Below are 27,048 nucleotides of genomic sequence, written 5' to 3'. Positions count from 1 at the left end.
TCAAACTCAAAATCTAAATTTGTGTTCTAAAGTGCAAGAAAAGGCCGTAAGAACATTGACGAACTCCAAACTCAATACCTCATGAAAAATGTATGTAAAGATACAAAATAATAACTGCATCCTCATTATATATGTTCATCAACAAGGAGAAAAAGCATGAGACTTAAAGCAGGTGTCACGCAAGGTAATGTAACTTCGGAAGATTTAATGAAAGTTATAAGTGACATTATGGACAAACAGAAAGAAAGTAAACAAAGCTTATAAGCCTTTAAATTAAAAAAAAATATGGAAATATTTAAATTCTGAATGAATAAAATGCTAAAATTAAAAATATTTAAACGCTATTGAACACTTGAAGAGCAGAAAATCATGCACTGAAACAACAAAATTTCAAGTTTAGAAAATAAACTAGAAGATATGGAACAGTGTTACTTCTGAGTCTTTGTCAACTACAAGTAGGAGACTGTTTGTGGCAGCCAGGGAAGTGAGGAAAACCAAAAACTTTCAATTATTCCTATAAGTGTGAAACAGAAACATCTTTCTACAGGGAAAATGGTGATTCGGTCATCAATATGACCTGCCAAGATGACTTAATTAAATTAGTTAAAGATTAAGGACTTGATTTGTTTTATTAATGTTATTTAATTTTTGTAAAAATACCATTTTACTTTTGGTTTGTTTTTGATTATGCAGGATGTAATATTTATATTATTTATAAATATATATATATATATATATATATATATATATATATATATATATATATATATATATATATATATTGGTTTTGTCAGTATTTCATTGCAAAGTGGAATTTTTTGTTTTATTTTATAGTAAAATAGAATATAGTTTGAGATGACTGAAAGATGTTACTCAAAGTTTAATAAAAATTAAAAAAATAGTTTGTTTATCAAAACATTTTTGTAAGTATGAGAATACAATGTAATTTATTTTTGGTAGAGCTACAAATATTAAGTAATTTACATGAGATTATTGTGTTGTCAGAAATTTGGATTAATAACAATGAGGCTAATTTAAGTATGATATTGAGAATTACACTACAAAGGATAAATATCATAATGGATATAGCGCTGGTAGTGAGGCAATGTATATACAGAACACAATTAAAATTATTAATTACAGTTTTATAACAATTATCTCAGCTAATGTTTTAAAAATTGAACTAAAATTATTAATGAAATTTTCAATGTCTTTGCAATATATAGAACTCATTGTTAAAATAGAGAGGTATTTATAAATGAACTGGATAACTATTTTAACATTAATGATCACTTAAGGAGCTATAAAAATATTTTAATGCTATGGGATTTAAAATCAAATTACTGGAAAATTCAAAAAGCCATACATAATTATAAATTTGTTAAGTCAAACAACAGTTTATGTTGCTTTATTGATAAACCAACAATATCAAAACAGTCTCAGACATACATTGATCACTTTTTTGCAGACAGCACGATGTGACTTGTTTGAAATGAAATCTGAGATATTTGATGCCAGCGGAACTGATCACTGTTTAATAAAAGTAACCCTGTACTGTGTGTATGTGTATGTGTGTGTATGTGTGTGTGTGTGGGGGGGGGGGATCTGTCCAGCCCTATGCCTCTGCCACTGCTACCATTACCACTTTGATTACTTGGCTTTCAATAGTATCTTAAATAATGTTGATTGTTTTGTTGTTTACACACAACAAAATGCCTCTAAGGCAAATCATCAATTTTACAATATTTATTCCTGTGTTGACTAATGTAAGATCAAAAAACTTATAAAAAACACTTTGAAAAATATTAAAACAATGGATTAACAAGTATATTTGTGTGAAAATCCAAATTAAAAATTAATATTACAAAAAGTAAAGATTGATCCCCATAATAATATTCTAAAATCTTATTAGGTAAAATACAAGACTGACTTCAAATTATAATTAGACAACTTAGAAACTATTGTATAAAAAAATTAGTAAGTTTATTAATTATTGTATAAATGATTTTTAAAATTGGCCAAATCTGGTAACACGTCAGAAGAAAGCTAAGGAAAAACCGTATCTCGCCCAACTTGAAGATATAAACTCATGAAAACTTGAAATTCCTGTACACCTAATTATTGGAGCAAATACTACAAAATAGATAGTAATAAATGAATCTCTCATATGAAAGGTATAAACCACATATAAACCCAAATACATATATTTTCACCTGATAGATTATTGGCCATGCAGAAATCAATAGTTAACTGTGTTAGGAATAGGAAATAGGGTTAAAAAGGGGATTGACCTACCCTTTTATTTTTAAACAAAATAACTGAAAAATTTAGGAATTTTTCACAGCCACGCACAAGGTATAGGAGAGGGTATTGCAACCACAGATGTTCCTATTATATATGTATTATATATGTGGTCCGACTCAGGCTGTCTATTATTCAACAGCTAATTCCTGAGAAATAGGATACAGACAGTAAGTACATAACACTAGTGCCTGTTGAAAAATGTTAATGTACGCAATTAATTAATTATTCCTTACAAAGTGTCATTAACTAACAGTTCAGTGACCGCTTAAGCAAAATATTCACAGTTTAACATAAACTCTAAACCATCATTCTGATCATATTAATGATTGGATAATCCTGATTAATGTTCTGTTTTAATTGTGTTTTCCTTGTATAGTAAACTTGTCAAAATATAGATAATTCAAGTTAAGGTAATAAAAAACTTATAAAAATGACCAAAACCATGGGAATCACTGCGATCCATTGCAAGTGATCAAAAATACATTTTTAGGTGTTTAGAAGGTTGAGAAATGATAACTGACAAATTTTAAGTAACAGCACCTTTATACAAACATGTGTACAGTTCTGCAAGATAAAACACTAACTTGAATATAACAAATAAATTTATGAAAAAAAATGAAACGGTAAGAAGCCAAGAAGTGGCACTATACATAAATGTCTATAGAGAATTAATTTTGTAAACTCTATAATATATAATATAACAATTTCAACAAAACAAATCTGTACACTAATGGAAAGATACATTGCAAGCTCTTATATTTAATTATGGAAACATCAATGGATGTAAAAAATTGCTTCATATGAATTTGTACTAGTCACCAATTTGCACCTTTTGTAATATTAATTTATACATAATTTTGTTTACAGTTAATATATGTATATTTTACTATACTATTTAAGATTTATTATTTAGTACTTTTATTTATGATATTATACAACTCGATAAACCTATTATCTGTTAATTTTAGTAATCTAAAAAAATAAATACTTTTTCGCGCTTTGCACCATGTTATTTGGTTATTATACATCTTTAAAATGGTGAAGTAATTTGATGGAAATTTGACAGATATCACATTAAACTTTTATAGTGACAAACCGTGTTTAAACTAACCATAGTATGTTTATGTAAATTTAATTCTGGAATTATTGTATTATCTTGAAGTTTTACAAATTGTTACCACTTATGTAACATACAATTACTTTTGAAACTGATGAAATGAAAGAATACCAAATTACAATCCCCTATCAATTATTAATTGTAATAAATTTATTGTTGTTGATCATGACCTATGTGTGCTGTTTTTGGGAATGATGAGCCTCCCTTCATGGATTAATAAACAAGCAAATGCTAGGAACCTCACTGATCTCATTGAACTTAGAAATTACAATTTCAAGCATCCTCGATTGATACAACTTACAACTTAAAGCTTCAATTGTTAGTAGCTTCACACTGTAAGGAAATTCACAATTAAATTTAGTTAGTGTACAAGTATCTTCCATTGAGAGGGTAATTTTTTACTCTAGGTATCCACTAAATTTAGATTTAAAATGTTAATGTGAACTTCATTTAAAGAAAGAGGAAAAATACATATGCAATAAAAATAACTACCTTATATATTAGTACAACCAAAAAATCTTGAGATAGAAATGAGTTTTAACCTTCATAACTAACATCTATATTTCTCATGTTTCATTTCCTTGGTATTTTTTCCAGTACATATAAACTCTAAGAAATTTAACTCCATTTTTAAAAAGAATTAAAATAAAGAAAATCTACTAGTACCTTGCTGGTTCATCTCCGATTAGATATACACATACATGTAATCAAATTAAGACTAATTTTATTTATAATTTGCAAAAACCAAAAGACAATCCTAATATATAATAAAACCTTTATGATGTAACGCTATAAACCGAATTAAAATGTTATAAAGATTTGTATATTTATTATTGGACTTTAAATCAACAGACAATGGTGCTGTATACTAAAACCCATAATGTCAAATAGAGAAAGTTCTATCCCCTCCATTAAAAATGGTAATGATTGTAATTAATTGTGTTGGTGGTAAGAAGGTCTGAAAGTAAACACCATATGCTACTCCACATAATTGTTACCAACTGCTATTAACTATTACTAACACAAGGATCTGGCACTAAGGAGATATAGTACAACCACTAGCAATATTGTGATGATAATTGTAAGAAGGTCCGAATGCATTCATCATATGTTGCTCCACAGAATTACTACAACTCCTATTAACACAAGAATCTGGTTTTAAGGAGATACAGGTACAACCAATAGCAATATTGTGTTGATGGTATGAAGGTTTGAAATAAGGTTTGAACATAATCATGATATGTTGCTCCACAGAATTGTTAATAACTACTATTAACTGTTATTAACAGTATTGAACACAACAGGAGGACACAAAATAATTAAAGAAGTATAGTTTCTACATATTCATTCTTGACTTCCAGTCATCAAACTTTGGGAGAAGAGGTGGGCTTACGGTGTGTCCGGCCAACTTTAACCATGAAATTCCTATACAATTCCCTACATTTTTCAAGAATATATTGTTAAAATTCTAGGATCAAACCAAAAATTATAGTTCCTCTGGGTGTTTCCCAATGTTAATGTTCAGTTACTGCCTTAAAAATATATCTGCTACATTAAAATGTATTCTTTTTTTAATGATGTTCTACGTATTGTTGATTTTTAAAAATTACATTTTAAAATATTGTTACAATGACATTAATTGTGTATATTTAAATTTATTTAGAATAAATGATGGATTTGAACAAGTAAATTAATTTTCAGTAATATGTTTTTTATCAGCACAAAAAATAGCACAGATGTATTATACTCTATTAATTAAAATAGAAGAGCTATTTATAGTAGGGAAAAACACACATGAGTATGACATTTCTTTCAAACCTAATAACAAATTATGGCATCCACTGACTACCATATACCACCACAAAATAGGCTGACAGGCATAGGCGGACAAACCTCTACCCTCTTTTTCACAGAGATGATGCTGTCCAAAATATCCTTGAACTTTATTACATAAAATCTGTGTTAGACTTCATTTTTTAATTTTTTATGCATTTTGCTCAAAATGCCTGTACATGGTAAATTTAACTACAATTTCCACACGCTGGATACCCTGGCTCATGGTCTAAGACATCAGACTTTGGATCTGAGTAAAGGGATAGCGTGGGTTCAAATTCGGTGTGTTGCATTTTTTTATCAGTTCCATACTGTTGAGTTTAGTACTATCTCTCCTCATTCTGTTTGATAAGTTCCTTGCACAAGCCAGTGGCCCATTAGGACAGGCAAAGTAAAAGCTCCTTTATGACCCCTACATCACTTTGTGTGAATTATACAATGAGCAATGCATTGCGGGAAGTAATTGTATGTACAGATTTTCATTGCTTTATTTATCATTGCTCAGATTTTTTCCTTCATAGCATTGTAAAGAGACCAAAAATCATAGAAACTTACGTTAGATTGATAGGGTGTCCATACACCATATACAAGACATAAACTATATTTTTTATGGTCAAAAACATTAAGTATAGTGAGGAACTAAACATTGTGAATTGTGACGCGTTATCCTGGTGAAGGATCTATGAAAGATACTTGTCAACAAATTAAGTAATTTTCCAAACAAACACACAGTGTAGTCAGAATTATGTTTAACCCTTAGCACTCAGATTGAAATTACAGAAAACGCCCAGCAGGCTAGATGGCACCACCTGTCCACGTCGGACACTATGTTTCGAAGCAAGTATTCACAGGTCGGGCCACGAGTGACGTCCGCCCCTATTGTGGTGTTACAGCTCAAATGGCCACACTCTTAATCCACTGTACTTCGTTGCTATTATTTCAAATACTGAATAAATTCCTTGCTCTCTAGACTTGACAAGTGCTGCTTTCTATCAGGAAATAACCATGTGGTAACTACGTAAATCAGTAGTTGACATTATTTCTGATTTCTTGATTTTCGTTCTGAAGCCTTTTGTAGTACCACATGCTTCTACAGCTAGTGGCATACCAGTTATGTTTATTAATTAACGAATGTTATTTTAATACTGAATATCTCATCATTGAAACACTAGAATTTGTTTACAGTAATGAATATTTTGATTGTTTAAATGAAAATGACCCTGAACAAAGTTATTTGTTTCATTCAACTGAATTAGTTGATTACATTTGTAAATTTTATTGCCATACTTGTTTTTTACACACTATTATACAAAATTGTTTATTCACTCTAAGGTACACAATGTAGTTTTTATTTATTAAAATTAAGTACAATACAAAATGAATATTTTTTACTAAAACTAGTATTATACTGATAATTACTTTGCATTTTACATATAATTTACATATAAAATTGAATTGCATAATGAAACAACGGTTTATTACTAATTTACCACCTATAATCATGCTTACAATTACGTAAAAAAGCAATATTATAGTTCAATGAAAATTATTTTAATAAAACACACATAATAATTTACATTATCGTCTGTTGTTTACATCAGCGTAAATATTTAAATCGTACTATACAACAACATATGATCATTTGAAATTGAGGCAAGTGAAGCTGATTTGGAGCTAACCAGAAAAATATATCTGATCTCTCAGTGTAGAATGATAACCAGAGGATTCCGACTGCGTGGGGGAACATGTAGCACAGCTATCTGATTAGGGAGGACAGCACATCACATATCCGAGTGCACTAAACGACAAGTCTAACCTTGGGCGTGATCATCTAAGCACTTAAAGGTTAAAAATTCAATCACTGTTTTGGTAATCAAATATAATCTTTTCAAGGATCTTTTAAAATGTTTGCAATGTAAACATCCGTATTCTCTGAAGATTATATGCTAGGGCATGGGTCATCATCAATTTTTTTAAGGGCATGACTTCAGGCAATTTTTAAGCCACCTAAACTACCCAAAACACAATAAACAATATTTATCATACAATTTTGTCACATCAATAAAATGGTTTTAGTTAAGGATTTTCTGACAAATATTTTTCATTGTTATGTTGCTATTTCTGATGGCTCAGCATTTTTCCAACAGTCAAATCATAAACCAGTTTCAACTAGAGCAAATAGTGAACTGAATGAACTGGGAAGATGAAACTTGAGTAGATGGTGGAGGGGAAACACAATTTGGTCTCCCCACTCCAACCCTGCTAAGTCTGTTGGATTGCTGCAGCAATGACAGTTGTATCTTGTTGTTGTTGGTTGTATCTTAGCCAAATCGCTTGAAGTTTTAGAGTTTTTAAAACTATGAGAGATGAAAAAAAGGCACTGATTATTGAAAGATTCTAAACACACATCTCATTTTAAGACTGAAAATTTACTTTGAAAAGAAATACAAATGTGTTTGTTGAAAATATTAACAAGAAAATAAAAAATAAGAGTTTTTATGACTGAAATTATAGTTAATTGTACATTATTAATCATAATGTATATGGACTTATAACAAGACAAATATGTTAACATGAGCTGCTAAATTTAGTGAACAAGTAGAGTGTGTCCATACTATGTACAATGTGTACCAGTACTTTTTATTATTAGTACCACTTCAGTACTATTTCTATAAAAATGTACAAATGGTTTAAACATAATTTCCAAGTCTTACATTATATTGGTGTAACTTTCTTACAGAATTTAAACAATAATACTGTAAAAATATAATATATAGATAACAAAGTACTAAAACTAACACATACTTTTAAGTAACAGGTGCCTGTTTTGGAAGCAAATTCTTCAGTAAACAACAACTGAATGATAAGCAGAAATAATAAATTTAAAAACGAATAGCAAAATATAACAGATCAAAATGACATCTTGAAATAAACTTTTGTGTAATCATAATTCATTTGCACTCTCTAGGTGCACTGTATTCCTTAAACTCACAGAAATGTTTGTATATCTATACATTTTTATTCGTTCAAAAAACATACAGAAGCAAAAAAGAATGTGTCATATATATTTTGAAGTTTAAACCAGATATGTTTACATATATATATATTTTTTCAAAAGGCATAAAAAATGAATACTAGTTAGTTTTTATAATAAGCAGAATTTATTTTTTTGAGATATCTTTTTTTAATATTAGATTGTTTTAAAATATTATATTTTCTGATACCAAAGTTCTTAAATTTCTTCATAAAACAATATTGCCAGTTTATTAACTGTTGTTAGTAGTTTTACAAAAACAAACATTTTAAAAACAAAGCAACTAATTCCTTCAGAAATTAGTTGCTATAACTTTCCAACTATGCTTAAAGCTAAAATAACTGAGCAAACATCAACGATTTTACATCTATTTCTGTACATAGCACTGTTCTACCATGACAACATGTTCTGATAAAATAAAATTTGTCGACATAGCATCCTATAATGTTGCAGTCTGCTATTTTACCAGTAAAAAGTGTACAAAGAATATCTGTTGCAACAGTTTGGAAATGTAAATTTCAACCTTTAGTTTCTGCACTGGTAACTACTGTGGGTTCAGTCGTATAAGAAGATTCTTCATCGTGTTTTCTATTCAACACATCACACCTTTCAGCTATATACTGTTCTACATTGTCCAATATGGTATTTAAAATGCTAATTACAATTTCTTTGCTGTTATCACACTTTACACTTAGATCACCCTCGACCATTGGACTATCACAAATTTGGAGATTTCCACCATCATCAACCAACTCAGTTTTCTTAAAGTTCGATTCTCTGGAACTTGGAATCTCACACAATAGGCCTACATTATCTTCCTTTATGTTACTGTTGCACTCCATTATACCAATGTTAGGTTCATTTTGATCAACTGGGTCTCCTGCATAACAAATTTCTTTATTTTTCATTTTCACTTCATTTTTCGAATAATAAGATTTAAAATTGGTATTTTCATAATGTAATTCTATCTCAGCAGGTTGTGACTTTAGAGGAATAAAACTCTCACTGTCAAATTTTGATTTGAGAGCCAACGTATTGTTACAAGCCTCACTTGAATGTTGTTTAGATTTATTTACAAATTTGCCAGTATTTTCTGAGCTGTGTGGTTTTGGACTTTTAATATCCTTAACCTCCTGTCTAGAATGTTTCTGTTCGTCCCACCAGTCATCCAAAGTATTAAAAACAGTTTTTTCTAACACTTGTGTAATAAACTCTTGCCTTACTGCTTCTTTCAATTCTTTACAGATCTCGTCTACTAAATTTTTTGATAGTAACTTTTTCTCCGGAAAACAATTTTTATTTCTGTTTATTTTACCTGTTGAAAAGTTGTCTTGAATCAACTTTTTAGCAGCTTTTTCCAATAGAGCTTGCTCTTGTTCCTTGGCCTGTTGTTTGAGTTCGATCGCCTTGTTGAACCAAAACAAGTAAGTGGCTCTAGAAAGAAATGGTGAGGGAGTCCTGGACAGAGGAGTTTCAGGGTCATCTGCATTTTCAGACCATTGGACTAGGTCTTCAGATGATGACGTGCATTTTTTTTTAAGTGAGGTTGTTCTCTTAGGTTTATTTAAAAACAGCTCATAGTCTGAATCATCACTTGATTTTTCAGACTCTTCCAATTCAGAAAAAATGGGATGCATTACTGCTAAAGCTTTACTTTTAATCAATAAATCTATCCGTGTGTCAAGGTCTAAATTTTTTGAACTTTCTGACACTTTTCCCATTCTGTTTGGGAGTTCACCAACATAATGCTCATCGATTTCAAACTGGGGTACTGGCAATTCAAGTGGTACTCTGCTCCATATTTTACAGCCCCTTGGTCTTGGGTCCCACACATTTTCATTTGACAGTTCAAGTCTTGTATCACCACTGTGCTCATCATCGTGTCCAACATATTCTGTTAAATCATCTCTTAAATAGTGATCTGATAACGAATGATAATTCATTGCCTTACTGTGTTGAAGTTGCGAGTTTTGTTGGTGAGGACGGTCAGTATGCTGATGATACCCGGGAGTACGGAGACCACTGTTGTCCCTGTGCTGCGAGCGGAGAGCTCGATCTTGGCGACAATCCACTGCAGCCCCGTTCATTACGCACTACAAAGTAAAAAGATATTGTCGGAATCTCCACTGTAACCAACACAACAACATTAAGAACTATTTTTATAACTAATTTTAACAACAGCCTATAATAATTCATAACCCAAACACTATAAAATATCGTCTACTTGTAAAATTAATAACTTTTGTACATAAATAGTGATTAAAAATCTATATCAGATGTTAAAGATATAATATACAGTTTCAAATATTTCACAAATATTAACTACAATTTGAAAAAACTTATAACATAAAAGAAATATATTCCTAAGCGTACATTCATTAGTAGGTGAATCATATCACCATGTAATTTAAAAATAAATTTTGTTCACACAAGTAAAGAATAAAATAATAATATGAGAAAAGGCTGGTTTCCTTTTTATTCCTATTTTATTTGTCAAGCATGACATAGCTTGTAGATCTCAACAGATTAAACACACTTTGTCTTAAAGCCCAGATTGACCATGAAGAAAACTTTGGTGACATGGCTTTCACAGATCTATGCATCAGGTATAAACACCATCCTCCCAAAGTCCTAAGAAATAGTGTGCATATGCAGCAAACAAATACTCAATCAAACTTCAGTCACCCACAACATCCACTGTCTCTGACATAGGCTGAGGCATTATCAAACCCCAGTCTAACCAATACCACTTGGCAAGTCCATGTGAACAAGACTGTACAGTGAGCCCAGGGATGCATTAAATCATTATGTTCCTCTTTACTATGTTTCACTGGAATGACAACCACTACTGATACAAATCCAACCTAAACTAGAACCCTACAAGCAGAACATTGTTCAGTCCACTGGTATCAATCTTTATAGGTAGCACCCAACCGTCTAGGACAGAGAGAAGGTAAAAATGGGTAAAACCAGGATCAGAACTAGAAGATAACAAGCACACCACCAAAATATTTGCCCTGGTACACATAAGCAATGTGTTCTGCAGACATTAGGCAGTTGGCCAATTTTGTGACCAGATAGACAGATAATCAATCCAGTAGTAATTATAAAAGATTGTCAATACAATTCATCAATTCAATGTTATAACTAGAAGAGAATAGTCTAGAAGCTAAGAGCCAATTTGAATTGTATAAGCACACAGCCAAGTTTTTCTTGCAATCAGTAGAGAAAATTCTCCTAAGAAATACATTTATCATCAGCCGTGCTAGTTTTGGTGGAGACTGAAATAGGAGAGTATTGAAAGCAGTTAAAAATATTAAAAGATTTTTCATAAATCATATTTTACTTAACTTGATACACTAACCGACCGTCAGATACATAAATAATAATTATATCACTCTCAAACAATTGTGAGGTAGTGTGATTTCTACCAGATAATAATTTGGGTAACAAAATATTTATCGAAGCCTACCTCTGTTTCAAGTGGATCTCGGCAGTAATTTTAATTGTATCCTGTAAGTATCCCTGAGAATATATCGTGTTCACAAAGAGATATTTACTTCATGTGACCACATTTACTTTGTTCAAAGTTGTGTCAGACAAGTTGCCATGCTCCTCCAATGCCACTGTTCAATGGTTGAGAGATAGAGAGTAGAATAACTTATTCATAGCAATCTTTATGGCATCATAAGACAAGTTGCAGTACAGGTTAACAATTGCTAAAGGAATTAGTCTTGAATGGTTTATAGACGGCTGTAAAACAAAAAGCGGCAGAAGCGCTGGAATTGTGGGGGTGAGACCATGCAGAGAGCTGGATGCCCCTATGGGTCCTTATCCTACAGTTTTTCAGGCGGAAGTCGCAGTCATTATGGAATGTGCTCGTGAGAATCTTTGTCTGCGTTATAGGAGTAAGACGATCAATATTTTCACGGGTAGTCAGGCAGCACTGATGGCGCTGGACTCTTGTGTGTTCAAATCAAAACTTGTCTGGGATTGCTATCAAGTCGTTTCTTCCCTAGCCAGAATCAACAATGTGACTGTTTGTTGGGTTCCTGGTCATAAGGGGATCCCTGGGAATGAAAGAGCTGATGCCCTGGCCAACCGGGGCTCAGCGTCGATTATGACAGGCCCTCAACCGTTCTGCAGTATTCCAAGGTGTGAATCCTTTGGGGCTGTCTCGAAATGGGTTCGTGCTGAACATGAGAAAAGGTGGAGGTTGCATCGGGGCATGAGAATGAGCAAATGGTACTACAGACGCCTTCCTTCAGAGTGGCGTCTGACCTTCTCTCACTAAGTACCAATGTCTTCTCAGGTTATAGGTCTGATCACGGGACATGGTCACATGAGGAAGCATCTTCACAGAGTCGACATCCTTCAGGAGGATCCGTTCTGTAGAATTTGTGATGAGCAGGATGAAACTGCTGAACACTTGCTCTTTAATTGTCCTACAATAGCAAGGGAGCGGTATACCATCTTTAGTAGTTTGGACAAGGGTGGTGAATTTTCCCAGGATGACCTGATAGGTTGTTTTCATGGTGTGCTTCCGGGGTGCACAAAAGTACCTTAAGGCTTAAGTGCATGACAGTAGGCCATCCCATGGAAGAAGAAGAAGGATCCTATGAGCTTGTAAACAGAAGTCCATTGAAAGAAATCATTGTAGGCATAATTAAATATATTACTATTTATATGATTGATATACATAAAAAGAACTACTATGGAATTACCAAATATATAAATCAAACTCTCATTACCAAATTAGAATCTGGTAACTAATAACACATACCTATAGTGTGTGGTTGTGTTTATTTATGTTTGTGCATGTATAATAGCAATGTTAGTATTATTTGCAATCATTATAATAAATACCCTATATAATTTAAGAAATCAGAGTACTTATGGACAAAATAGTTTCATTTAGGAAAGCATTATAAAATATCCGGAATCTGGTGAATGAAAGTCTGGTAATGAGTCTGGGTCCAGTGATAAGAGTGTTAAACCATAAATGAGATGACTTATAATAATTATCACCAACCACATACTCATTTCATAATTAAATTAACCTACAAAAGTGATCTATAATTATTTTGCTTTAATAGCGATGGATAGTACAAGTGCAATCTTCCACAACCATTTTTCCTTAATTAAATTTTGTTTAAAATATTCCATTAATAGTAGAGCCTATAGCAAGTTATACCAAGAACAATTATGCCTGTGTTAAGTGAAATAAAGCTCCCTTGGACTATTTTTAGACATACTTTTTCTGTACATCCTGTAGGATTACTTCAAACTTACATATTTTATATTAAATCATCATAATCAATTTAGTAAAGCTATTTATCTTTAACCACAATTTATCTTTTTTACTATATTATTACTAGAAGTTACTCGTAGCTTTGCATGCAATTTCCTAAGGTAAAACAGATACATCGTGAGCATATTAATTTTAAAAAACATTCTAAACACTTCTCAGCTAAATTCAAAGTCAAGAATGTCTTGTTTTACCAGGCTCAGTTAGTTCCAATAAGCCCTCTCTAACACTTAACCTGGGGTCTAATGGCTTAAAGGCACAGTGATTTCAGAACCACCACCAATGGCCGGGCAGGCAGGCTGCTTGCAAAGACAGGATCGCTCAGCATTCACTAATCCAAGTAGCAACCACGCTCGACATTGCTGATTCGTATATCTTGCAATAACCGCAGTAAAGAGAAACTATGAGAGCTAAGTGATATGAGTAGTGTTTTAGGGCCCTCAAGTTGGAGAGGAAACAGTTTTTATAAGTACAGTGAAATAACTCGAATTTCTCTCTAATATTTCATGATAAACAAATTCAGCAACAATTGAACTATTTTTGGGCAGCGAGGAGGAATAATGAACAGTGTTATGTTCCCAGCTTTCCAGTTAACACACTCATGATGTAATAAATAATGGGACTCTTGTCATTTTCCACATAATCTGTCCAGCAGTTTTTACATGATTGAGTAAAACACGCACACAGAGAGACACTATTTGATTTTTATATAATAGCTTCCAGTTATTTTATATTGTAATTTGTGATTAACAAATAACAATTATTTTAATTAATCAATAGTGTTAAATATTAAACATTGTCTTACTTTAAACTTCTCCTTTATCACCTCTTTCTTAATATTTTACACTTAAAAACTGAAGAATACGTAGCCTAGGTATAAAATTTCTATATTACTGTTTTAGAATTGAAAATTTTAACTATATTTTATTGAGATTAGTGACTTTTTTATATTATTACTAATAAACTAAAAGATGAATTTATATTTGATAGTCTAATATAATTTACTTTGTTTCAGGTCTATATTTTTAATGACTAATTTGTCATGCATGCATGTGCGCGTGTGTTCTTAGAGTCCAAATTAACCGCTTACAGTTTTATACTTGTAATTTAAAATATGTTATTTTGCTAAAGTGTTTTGCCGTTTTTATACAGAGACAGGTTTGTAGAGTTTAGATATATATTTTTTTTTAAATAGTTGTTTTTAGTATCTTTTTAAAATTTTTGTAACATATCATCGTCCACTATGTAATTTATACTATCTGAGTCCATGTCTATCACCATGACCATCATGCTAACAAAGCTAATCATCTGTTTGTGCATGGATATTTTCATGATACAATAAAATCTAGATATAAAACTATAAAATACTTCCAGGACGGATGACATGCAACAACATGTGGTAGCTGTCAGCACCACTATGCGTCTATAGCGAACTCACCAAGGTACAAACACTCTTGACAGAGGACCAAGAAAGTGCTGACATCTAGCATAAAATGCCAGAACTACTTGTATGATACACAGTTGTCATAGAAATGCTTCTTGTGCAATATTAAGACAACAGAATAAAACAGGAACAATAAAATTGTGTAGGAACAATATTTTTAGTAGTACATTTATTCACAATTGCTATGAACAGAATATTAAGGCAAAAATCACGAAGAGTTATTATCTTTTACTTCTTGATGACGATGTTACACTGCAATGTAGACATGTTTCATTGTTATTACTTCTAGTATTTTTGTTCTCTTATCCTTATATAAAACAAGATGTAAAAGTAGTTTTTTTCACATGTACACATGTTGTAACGCATAAAAAAAATCACCACCATCGATAAACATTTTAGATTGTGCTGACTAAATCAGTCTCTATACATTTCTGATAAACCTTAACAAATTGATCACTCAATACAGAACTTACAACACAGCAGTAAGAAAACGTTACTATGAATTAGGTCATAAAGCTAAACTGAAAGACCTCTTCTACACATTGTTTCTTTTCTTTGCCTTATTTGAGCAGATGGAACAGCACAATAATATACAATAATCTTCAATCGATACCTTTAATCCTTTGTTGACAACAACGCCCAACTAGGACGTTATCAGAAATATGTCTAAGGAGAACTAGCATCCAACTACAAGCACGCGGCTAAAATTTGTGAAAAAAGCCAACGTACAGTTACAAAGCTGTCTCAAAATAAATTCTTTTGGTCTTTAATCTTTAATTTGATATAAGAAAAGATAAATCTTACTGGGAGAATCCTATTATAGTGCAATTATAACTCATTAGTTCTAAAATGAAGTACACCTTATTCTAATAATCTTTCATATAGCTAACTTGAAAAAGAATGATTTTTTAGATAAGAATGAATAAAAAGTTTATAGTTTATTGAAAAAATATTATTTATGAGTGCAGAATATTTACTGGACAAAAATCTTTGTCAAAGTGGAAAATGCACAAGAGACAAGTAATTATATTTCTTTAAATAACAAATATTACCTTGTTCTGTATTTTAAAATGATTATTGTTTCCATGCACACAGTGTTATGAAAAGACTAAACAAATCCGATAAGTGTGTATTTTTTAGCAAATAATCAACATATGACAGTTTTTTCAAACTACCACAACAATTAAACAAGACAAAGACACAAACTAAACTATACAACTAAACTATACATCAAAGACTAAGTTTATGCCCATCTCTCTCCGGGAGACCACAGACTATGCCCTCGGCGACCTCGTGGTCCATAATTGTGGCAGTTACAACAATGAACTTTGTTCTTGTGAAGCTATTGAAAATGTATCGTCTTATAAATATTTGGGTGTATTCTTTGACAAGCGCTTAAAATGGTCTGCACGTGTTGAATATGTAAAAAAGAGAGCAAAGAAATATATATTTGCGTTTAAACAATTAAGTGAAATTTTAAATGAAAAAGAAATTAAACTTGCTTATTTCGCCTATGCCCAATCGTTGTTCTCGTTTGGAATAATAGCCTGGGGTGGAGCGTATAAAACTCTTTTGCAACCTCTGCAAGTGGTTCAGAAGGCAATCTTAAAAGCCGGTTTCAAAAAATCTAGCAGATATCCTACTGACACTTTATCAGGAAACTGCCATTCTATCAATTCGAAAAATATTCATTAAAACACTCCTTGTTCATATTTATAAACATTTTTATACAATTTTCTCTACAACTTCGCATTCTCATAACACACGATACTCACGGAATATTGGTGTCTCATAAATGCAAATCAGTAAATCCTTCTCATCTACAAATTCTCTTTATATATCCCATATTCTGTATAGAAATATCTGTAAATACTTTCCTGACAACCAAATATTCAACTCACCGTCAATATATACATGCAAGAAACGCTCGAATGAATGGCTGTATCTTATCAGCGCAGAGGAGGCCGAGGCAATTATCACGACTGACTACAGACGGACCTGACTTTTGACCCTGCCTCCCCCCTCTTAATGCCACTTCAACAGCACCGATGCCTCTATGGTTTTTTCCTATTTTATACATTTATTTTTTATTTCAAAACATTTCGGCAAGAAATCTGCTAGTAATAGGTTAGGTTGTTCTGCGTGTTGACCTTTTGATCTTTAAAATACACCATTCATTAATTGTTTTTCATCTCTTTAAATCTTTCCTTTAAAATATTGGTAGTATGTACGCTAATAAATTTCAATACCGTATTATGTAAATACGGTTCTTTGCGCGCACGTGTGTGTGTGTGTGTGTGTGTGTGTGTGTGGTGTTGATGTTATATGATAATTAATCACCCGATTCAATTCGTCCACAACCTCCAGGGAAGCAACTCGAGCCTGCGCACAGGCTTTCTGCCCATGTAGGCTCATTTCCTAGGCCACTTTAATTTGACAAGTGTAATATTTTCATCTTTAATGTTTTTTAAGTACACATTTAACTATTATAGTAACAAGATAATATAGATTTGATAGTAAATGTGCTCGCATGTAAATATTTTTGGGAAATAAATTATGATTCGATTGCAACTAATTTTGTTCTGACTCTTGTGGTCTGAACCCATGTGGTTATTAAAATTTCAACAATAATAATTTGCTTTAGCTATCCCAACAATCTTATTTATAAGTGAAAGCGACAAAATTTGTTGGTCTAATATAATTCTTACAGTCGCAACCACCAAATGTTATAGTACTTCATTCTGTTTCCGATTGAATGTTGAATACAGTATCAAACCAAAATAAACTGTATGCCATTGGAAAGATGATATTCTAAGTTTTATTTTCATGCATATAATATTACTGACCAATATTTTATTTAGCCAAAAGAAAATTATCAACTTTTGTATTCACCCACTTTGCCACAGCATGGCTAGCAACCACAATGAAATTGATGAAGTTTGGAAAATTCTTCTTAGATTATTATTTGTTACAGATCCTTGTAGTTGTATTGTCAATGTGAATGTTGAGTTTAGCTCCAGTTCACCTTCCTCTAAGTGCAGCGTCTGAAATCTGCACTGAAAGACTTGACCCCTGGAAACCAGAGTCATGTTCGTCTGAATGGATAAAAAAGTCGGAGATGAAGAACCTCAAAAGGAAGTCTGCATTCTTTTGACATGAGAGACACCTAGACTACAAAGTATAGTGTTATATACTTGAAGAGGTATTCTCATTGTTTCACAGGTGAACAATTGCGATATCTACTGTCAATATCTATATTTGTAGAAGAAGTAGTGAATTGGGCGCTTTTATGTACAATTGGTAGCTTTCAACCAACAAATTTTATAAATAAGGCTAAAATTTATCAATGTTTATGCTATCAGTTGATAAAAACAACTGGTATTACTAATGCTAACAAATCAAACAGGTTTAAAATAGTTGTTATAATTTTTACTTACATATTGTGAAAGCTAAAGGGTTTTATTTTTATTTGAACTAAGTGGTAATCCTCTAAGTTTAGATATTGATGTTTAGAAGCTGGTGAAAGTCTGATCATTTTGTGACCTCGCTTGCTTTCAGCACCAGTTAGGTTGAATATCGGTTTTCTAGAACGTGTTTAGTGTGATAAAAGAATATTAATTGTTTCTAATAAGTATTTTGCAGTGCTTTATGTATTTTTCAATGTTTCTTTGTTAATTTAATGAGTTGTAAATAAATAATGTTAAATTTATGTAATGCAATCTCAGAATTTATTATTAATATTAGTAAATCCAATTTAGATCTTTTAATTAGTTTCCAATACATTTCATGAAAAATAACATTTTAGATCATGTATAAATATATTTGATAGTTTTAAACCTGAAGTCACAAAATGCCCATACCAGGCTATTTTAAAATCCTTTCCCATTGGCAAATGATCCACCACAGGCCTTTTGAACAAGAGGTTTCTAAAAGGTTCTTTTTACTTTTTAAGTTGTTACATAGAGATAAACGTAAACATATATATCACCTTGGTAATTCTAAGCAATATATGGGTCAACCTCGATTTTTCTCATATTACAATATAATGTTCCAATAGTCAATTAGAATATGAAATGACTAGAATTTCTTGCCGGAAAGCAGTTATAGGGAGCAGGCAACTCATATTACAATATAATGTTCCAATAGTCAATTAGAAAAGGAATGACTAGAATTTCTTGCTGGAAAGCAGTTATAGGGAGCAGGCAACCGCGAGAATTACCTATTAGTGATCAGGGGCACTGACGTGATCTGGGCTTCAAATTTAGAACAACTCGAGTTAATTTTTTTTCTAAAAGAGCAAGCAGCGCGAAGCGCTGCGCAGCGGGCAAGCATCGTGCATGATCTTCGTCTATACTGAATTGATTCAGGCCAAAGGAATGACAGATTCCTTTACCAGATTTTTACGGAGATTTTGTATTGGGCGGATTATATTGGTTTACTTTGCTTTCCAGCATGTAATTATGTGTTTAAAATTGTTTTACATACATTACCTACATTATATTGTAATATGTAATAACAATTTATCAGAAATTTTTAATAAATAAAAGGATCACGCACGATGCCTGCCTGCTGCGCAGCGCTTCGCGCTGCTTGCTCTTTTAGAAAAAAAAATTAACTCGAGTAGTTCCAAATTTGAAGCCCAGATCACGTCAGTGCCCCTGATCACTAATAGGTAACTCTATGACCGTCTGGCGGTTACCTGCTCCCTATAACTGCTTTCCGGCAAGAAATTCTAGTCATTTCCTTTTCTAATTGACTATTGGAACATTATATTGTAATATGAGAAAAATCGAGGTTGACCCATATATTGCTTAGAATTACCATCACCTTTACAAAACATTAAAAACTTTGCATAAAAATTATTATGATTGCCCATCATGTCCACAATAGTGAGAGGCACCATTCTGATGAGAGTGGCAGCGAGTAAAATCCAAAATGCTTTAATCTATGTATATTGTGTCATATAAAATATTTGTAGCTTTTTATAATACTTCGCTTATGATAAATTTTTCATCTTTATTGTACAAACTTGTTTTTTCATAAATTCCTTACAATAATAATCAAGTTCACATTTTATAATCAGTAAAAATATTTAAATAATAAATTATTAGAGTAAATCTATTTAACCATGATATATAAAAACTACTTTTCTTAAAAACTAAATATTTGACTAGTAATTTATAAGGATGCTTGAGTAGCTTTCATCACTTAAAGAAAATAATCTTTGATCTTTCTACACTATCTTCATCAAAGTCCTAGCTAATATATATATTTATATCCAAAAAAAAGTCGTTTGACAGGTATTTGGTCTTCCGATCATGTTAGTTTAGTTATTTAAACGCATATGTAATAGATATGGCCAAATACAATATAATTGAATCGTAAAAAGTGAGGGCTCTGTGGTGTAATGGTAGTACATTCACCTGGCAAGTGAGAGATCTGGGTTCGAGTGCCAGCGGAGCAATTTCTTTTTGTGATTCAATGTTTATTGAAAAATTATATATATACATATATATACACATATATATTATATACATATATATATATATATATATATATATATATATATATTATGACAATGTTTCCTTGTTTTCTGCCTCACAAAAGGAAACGATGTAGGCGAGAAGTAGGTCACTCTCTCCCCATCTACTATTTATTATATAGGCATAAATACATACGTATTATGAATATAAAAAGTTAAAAGTCGGCATTTATGAGCACTCATGTGATCTGAACTTAAATTTATGTATCTTGGTGCGAGAAGGCACCACCGAAGCCTACATGGATGTCCAGAAACATTTCTGATTGGCAATTTCTAGACCTAAGATCACGTGACAGATCGTCCAACTTGATCTGATGTTGGAAGTTGGAAAATCTGGGACGATAATGTAGTTTTTGTAGGCCTTCGGTAGCAAAAACTGTTAAAAAAATACTGACCTACGAATAATACCAAAGTACCATAAACAGTAATGAATGTAAAACAAAGTTGTTTGACAGGTATTTCATCTTTCGATTATATGTTAGTTTGGTTAAAACACATTGTGACAGAAACGGCCAAATACAAAATAATTCAATCATAAAAAGTAAGGGCTCTGTGGTGTAGTGGTAGTGCACTCACCAAGCAAGTAAGATGTTGTATAACAACTTCTTGCAAGCAGTTAACCATTGCTACCCAGGAAAAATCATAAATAGTTATGCATATTTCATATTTTCTTATATGAATGTTTTATGAGTTTTCACATTTTAGGTTTTAATTGTTTGTTTGATCGTTATAGCTCCTTTATTATATATGAAATTGATGCTATGTGTATTACATTAATTATTTTTATTTTAAATATAGTTATTATGAATATAGTATGCTGATTTAATTGACATACTCGTATTCGATTATGATTTAGTATCAATAATTATACTAATCAATATAAAAACCGGGTCCGCTTATCGTACTCTACCTGAACGCAGTAATACATGCCACAGATATGTCTGGTTATGGCTCTGTAGGAGACGCTCATAAAACTGACAGGCAGGTGGTCTGAGTTAAGACAAAGAACACTCCCTTCACCCTGCCGCAGAGTGAAGGTCATTTATAAATACTTCCTTGGCAGCCGCGATAAGCACGGAGCATGCACCGGGAATTTTGAAAACCTTTTGTGAACTAAAAAACTCTCCAAGAGACATAATCTATAATATCGAATATAACTGTATTTGGTGTTTTGGTCAAAGTACCATTCTAATATATCCGTCTATGGCGTGGGAAGAGTTAAAACAATCAATCATTCCTTAAATAGGGTTTTGAATGATGTGTAAATATTGGAACCCTGATTAAATAGATATAAAAGACTGCTGAATACATAATGTGTACATGGTGATTTTCGACATTTGCCGTTACAGAACCAAAAACCTATGTTTGCCAATATCATGGTTAAAGGTGGTTGTAGATAGTTATTGGGTGTCCCTAAGTTCTATATTTACTGTACAGAAACCTACTGTTTACTGTTTCATGGGCTACAGTATAATAAGCGGCCACCAACACAATTGGATTATGATTATTGATTTTAAATATTGATACTATCGAATACGACATATTTGACCTGTGGATATTCATAAATAATCATTGCCAGCTTTCTTTATTGAGACTAGTGACGTCATTACCACCTGTTGTTATTTTGTTTATGTAGGAGAAGACTAGTGACAACGACAAGAACAATGGCGCTGAATATGCAGATATTGGCTCAAAATGTTTTTATAAACACTGAGCAATGTTCTAAATGGTTACAAAATAATGACCTTGCTCCTTTAAATCCAAATCGTTCTGATTTATATTAACGAGATAAAAAGGTGGAAATCAAATAATGTTTCGCTGCAAGAAAAGAAAGAACAAACACAACGTATCTAAAAACGATCTTGAGAAAACTTGTTTTGAACATTCTAAATTTGATATTATGAATATAATGAAACATCGTGTACTATTTTAGTTCAAATCAAATAAACTATTACTTTTTTATTAACCCTCCAAACGCTACTATCACACTGTGCGATATGTTCGTTTTTGTTAAATTACCGTAAAACGGTTTATTTAATTATTCCGTAATGTTCATAGTACAACGTAGGAGAGATTTCTCTACACACTGGCTCTATTTTGTAAGCCTTTGAGTAGAATGAAAAAGAACAGTAAGCTGATTTTGTCAGCTTTTGCCATATTCGCCAATCAGCTGGAGATGGTGCTCACAACCTGGTGCAACTGACTGGTGTGAAACTTTGTGCGTGTGTTGTATGTTCTACTTCTTAAAACAAACACGTAGTCGGTACTAGTGCCCTAGATGTGATTGTGGTGTTCATCCTGGTTGCTACAGTGCCTTAGAACACTTCAGAAGGCCTGTAGGGGGAAGCAGAAGAAAGAGGCTAGCGCAGCAATCAGAATCTGACTCTGAATAAGTTTCTTTAGTCAAATGTAAATATGTATATAGACAAAAGGACCATGATAAGATTTTTTTACTATTCATAATTATTATAACAGACGTTTAGCTTTTGTGAGCTTATACGTATATCCGAACCAATATTGTTTGAGAAGTGTTTACTTTGAATGTGTCCATTGTGCAAATTTTGGTGTGCGGAACATTTTTTTATTTTTTATATTTTGTGTGTGTAGTTTTTGTCCAAAAGGCTTTGAAGTGACAATTTTATTGTTCACAATGAAATTTGAAACATTTGTATATTTTGAAATATTTATAACCATGTTTTAAAACTCATTTACAACCTCACCATCTAATAAAAACAAAAAGAAAAGAAATTATTTACTACTCATTAACCGCTTGTTTACTGTTTCAGTGTGGTGTAGCCACTTGCTAGAGCGGGGTGAAACTACGCCGCAGTCAATGTGTTAAGACTTTTGTTTTAGAGAAAAGTGGTAAGTGTTTTGAATTATCTTTATTTCCTAAAGCATGTTTTTCTGAAAAGAATGATATATAACACATGGTCTTTGAATGTATATTTGTATCTAAAAAGTGGCTTTTAAGAAACCATGTATTTTGCTTCAAAACAGCCCAGCACATTAGTGATTTAATTACCACTTGGAGGGTTAAGGAATGTACTTTTGGCGACATCAGTACCTGCAGAAGTACCATTTCAGATTAGCTAAAGTAATCGTAAGTACTACACTGCTCAAAAACGTCATTTAAATAAAGTTTAGTTATTTTATGTAATCTGAAACACAAACATTTATTTTACATATAAAAGTATAGCTTCACTATAGACCTAGTACGACTTTAAAAGCCCAAAACAATTCAGTTCGACATTATCACTCAAAATTAGTTTACCCATTGCGTATTGTATTGTTTTGGCGTGCGGGCACCAGCGGGCACGAATTAATTTATGGACAGCGGCCGCACGAACAGCAATGGTGCGCCACATCGTATCGCTCGCTATTGTACACTAGAAAATTCAGCTGTGAAGGTATTCGTTCAGATGGAACATGGGCCTGCTGGGGTATCCGTAATGTAGGAACGATAACACGCGAGCAAGGTTCCGGGGTGGCAGGGATGATGTCTGAATCATAGTCTAAATAAAGCGGCTCGGGCAAAGCGATTACAACATCCAGGCCATCGTCTAGACTAAACCCGCCAACATGTACGTCTGTGTCGTTTAGTTCTGTTTCACTAACCTCAAAAGTATTATAATAACAACTGAGGAAAACACCCAATCAGAAGCGCTAAAATGCAGAGAGTAAACTCATATGAATGATTTTTCAACTTCGACATACAACTGCGATCTTTAGGATATTTATAAAACTTTTGAATACTCTAAATGTAGACCGTTGTTAAACACTCTTAGTTGACAAGTGAAGACGATCGCCCGATCTATCAGATATTAATAGAACTATTTGGAGGGAAACTTAAAAGCAGACCGCTTTTGCGACCTGAGCTCGTCATCGTGCCGTTAGGCCCGGCCGCTGCGTGACGAGCCCAGCTCGTCAGTGATCCGCAATGGGTTAAAGTAACGTGTGTGGAAATAAATTAAAAATTAAAATCATGTGTTTTGTTATTGATTAATGGAGGTAAGAACAGTGACCTATGTGTCTTCTTTGTTTCACAAGCAGTCACGTTTATCCTTGAAAATACATAAGTACTATAAGTAAATATTATGTTTTGTTGTAGTTATATATTATATTATAATTTGTAAATTATATTAATATTTATACATTAATTTCTAAGATTGAAAACTAGTAAAACCATATTTTTCTTTGAAATATCGGATAGGGTACGATAAGCGGACCCGGTTTTGTATATCGAAATTGGCAAACTATATTAATTAATCATATCCATCAATATAATAAATCGATAGTAATTAATTATTTTGAACAATTAACTTAAAATAATCTATATCAACAGCTGGAATCACTTTCAAATAATACACGTTTGATAATACAAGTGTAACATTTGATTATTAAAAATGGCAGTAAATTTTAGAAAACTACATGACATTGCTTTGAAGGATGATAAGACGTGTTTTTCGTGGTTTCAACATGTTGGACTCGTACCAAAAACCCCATTTTGTGAAATTTGTGGGAAAGAAACAACTGTAACTGTGAGAGGAGCAAATATGGTCGTCTTCAGTTTTCCTAATTTTGGTTATAATAATTTGTTTGATCACTGTAAATATTAAATTTATATTTTAATTTAAAACATATGATTGTTATTGAGGACTATAGATACTTTTATATCGATTGATAGTCTAGGATTTGAGATGCGAATAGTAGATATCGATGATTACATTCTTCGATATAAAAAAACCGGGTCCGCTTATCGTACCCTACCCGAAATATCTATTATGTTATTTGTTCCGACATTTTACTTTCAGTCTTTTGGATGGTCATGAATATTGATGATTCAAATCATTTGATAATCATAATCTGATTGTGTAGGTGGCCGCTTATTATACTGCAGCCATTTCATGTACATCACCAAATGCAAATGAAATAAACTAAATATTGATAGTTTATAATTGCTGATGATCAAGATAAGGTAGCCTATTCAACACTTCAAGTTTGTCTGGTGAAACCAATTCCCTATCACATACCATCTAACCTCCAAAGAATGTATGTAGATGTAGATTAAAGAATTCCCTTGTAATAAGAGATTTACTAATACTTACAACCTAGCTTCATAATGTTATAACACAGTCCCCTAGTACAAATAAATGTAAAGGAGGCTGCAAAGCTTAGTTTTTAGTAAAACCTGAGAACTGGAGAAATCAGAATAATTGTATTTTGATTTGAATTAATCTGCTCTTCATTGCTTTTCAGAAGTGCTCATGTCCTAAATATGTCAATTTTTGTTTATCTACAGATACAGTGCCTAGAAATGAAAATAGTATTCCCCACAATATTACACTTGAAACTTATAAAAATCGTATAGTGTAACACAATCCATGATATAAAAACGTCAATAACTTATAAATATGATTTTAGCACTTACCAAATTAACTGAGATAACGATTTTAACTGTTGAACACAAGATTATAGTCCCACACCACCATTTTTGACTGGCAATTGGCAAGTTTAGCACCTGGCACCTGTGATACTGTGACGGCAATCTGCTGAACTTTTTTGAGTCTTGAATATCAATGATAGATTGATTGTTTATATTTTACTAGGCCAACCAGAGTACATCATGGTATAATATGTTAACTTTTCTCTATAATGTTGTATACACTGGTTGTACTTAAATTTTATTTTCTAATATGCTATAAATAAATTTTTCAATAATTTGAACAATTATTAAAATATTTCATTTACGATTTCGACCAGTATTATTCTAATAGTCTTAAGTAAACCAAAAGACTCATCGTATATACTCTAGAGTAATGAAATAATAAAACCACAAACTAGTAGTATTCTGTTTTATCACGCTATTGTCTCATTTTATGACGAATTTATATTTTTATATTTATTCATATTTAATTATTCACTTACTTTATACAGACGCTGTAGCCTTTATTTTTTTCCAGAAAATTATTGGTCTCTATAAGCGTAAAAATCACACACACACACACACACACACACACACACACACACACACACACACACACACACACACACACACACACACACACACACACACACACACACACACACACCACACACACACACACACACACACATACACACACACACACACACACACACACAAACACACACACACACACAAACACACACAAACACACACACACACACACACACACACACAAACACACACACACACAAACCCACACACACACAAACACACACAATATAGAAGAAAAAGACTTCATAATATAAATCCTTTAATATTTCGACTATATTGTCGAAATATTAAAGGATTTATATGAAGTATTTTTCTTCTATTGTATAAAGAAGCCTCTGAGCATTTATTTTCTGCATACAGTATATATTTATTGAAATGTGTACGTTTATAAGTTCAGTGAATTGTCAGGTCAAAGAAATCTTCAAGGTATTAACATAGGGCTTCGAA

General features: G+C 32.2%; 1 protein-coding gene across 2 annotated transcripts in view; it reads right to left on the bottom strand.

Annotated features, from left to right (window-relative positions):
- Positions 1-26,139, bottom strand: part of LOC124365877 (transcription factor CP2-like protein 1) — a 188,721-nt gene extending 162,582 nt beyond the window's left edge. For both annotated transcript variants that reach the window (XM_046821979.1, XM_046822013.1), the window contains exon 1: positions 26,014-26,139. The gene's annotated coding sequence lies outside the window, so the exon portion shown is untranslated. The remainder of the gene's footprint in view (positions 1-26,013) is intronic.
- Between the last annotated feature and the right edge of the window lie 909 nt (positions 26,140-27,048).

The sequence above is a fragment of the Homalodisca vitripennis genome, chromosome 1 (assembly GCF_021130785.1).
Source record: "Homalodisca vitripennis isolate AUS2020 chromosome 1, UT_GWSS_2.1, whole genome shotgun sequence".
NCBI lineage: Eukaryota > Metazoa > Arthropoda > Insecta > Hemiptera > Cicadellidae > Homalodisca > Homalodisca vitripennis.
Note: the sequence above shows the minus strand (reverse complement) of the source record. Positions and strands in the feature narration are given on the sequence as shown.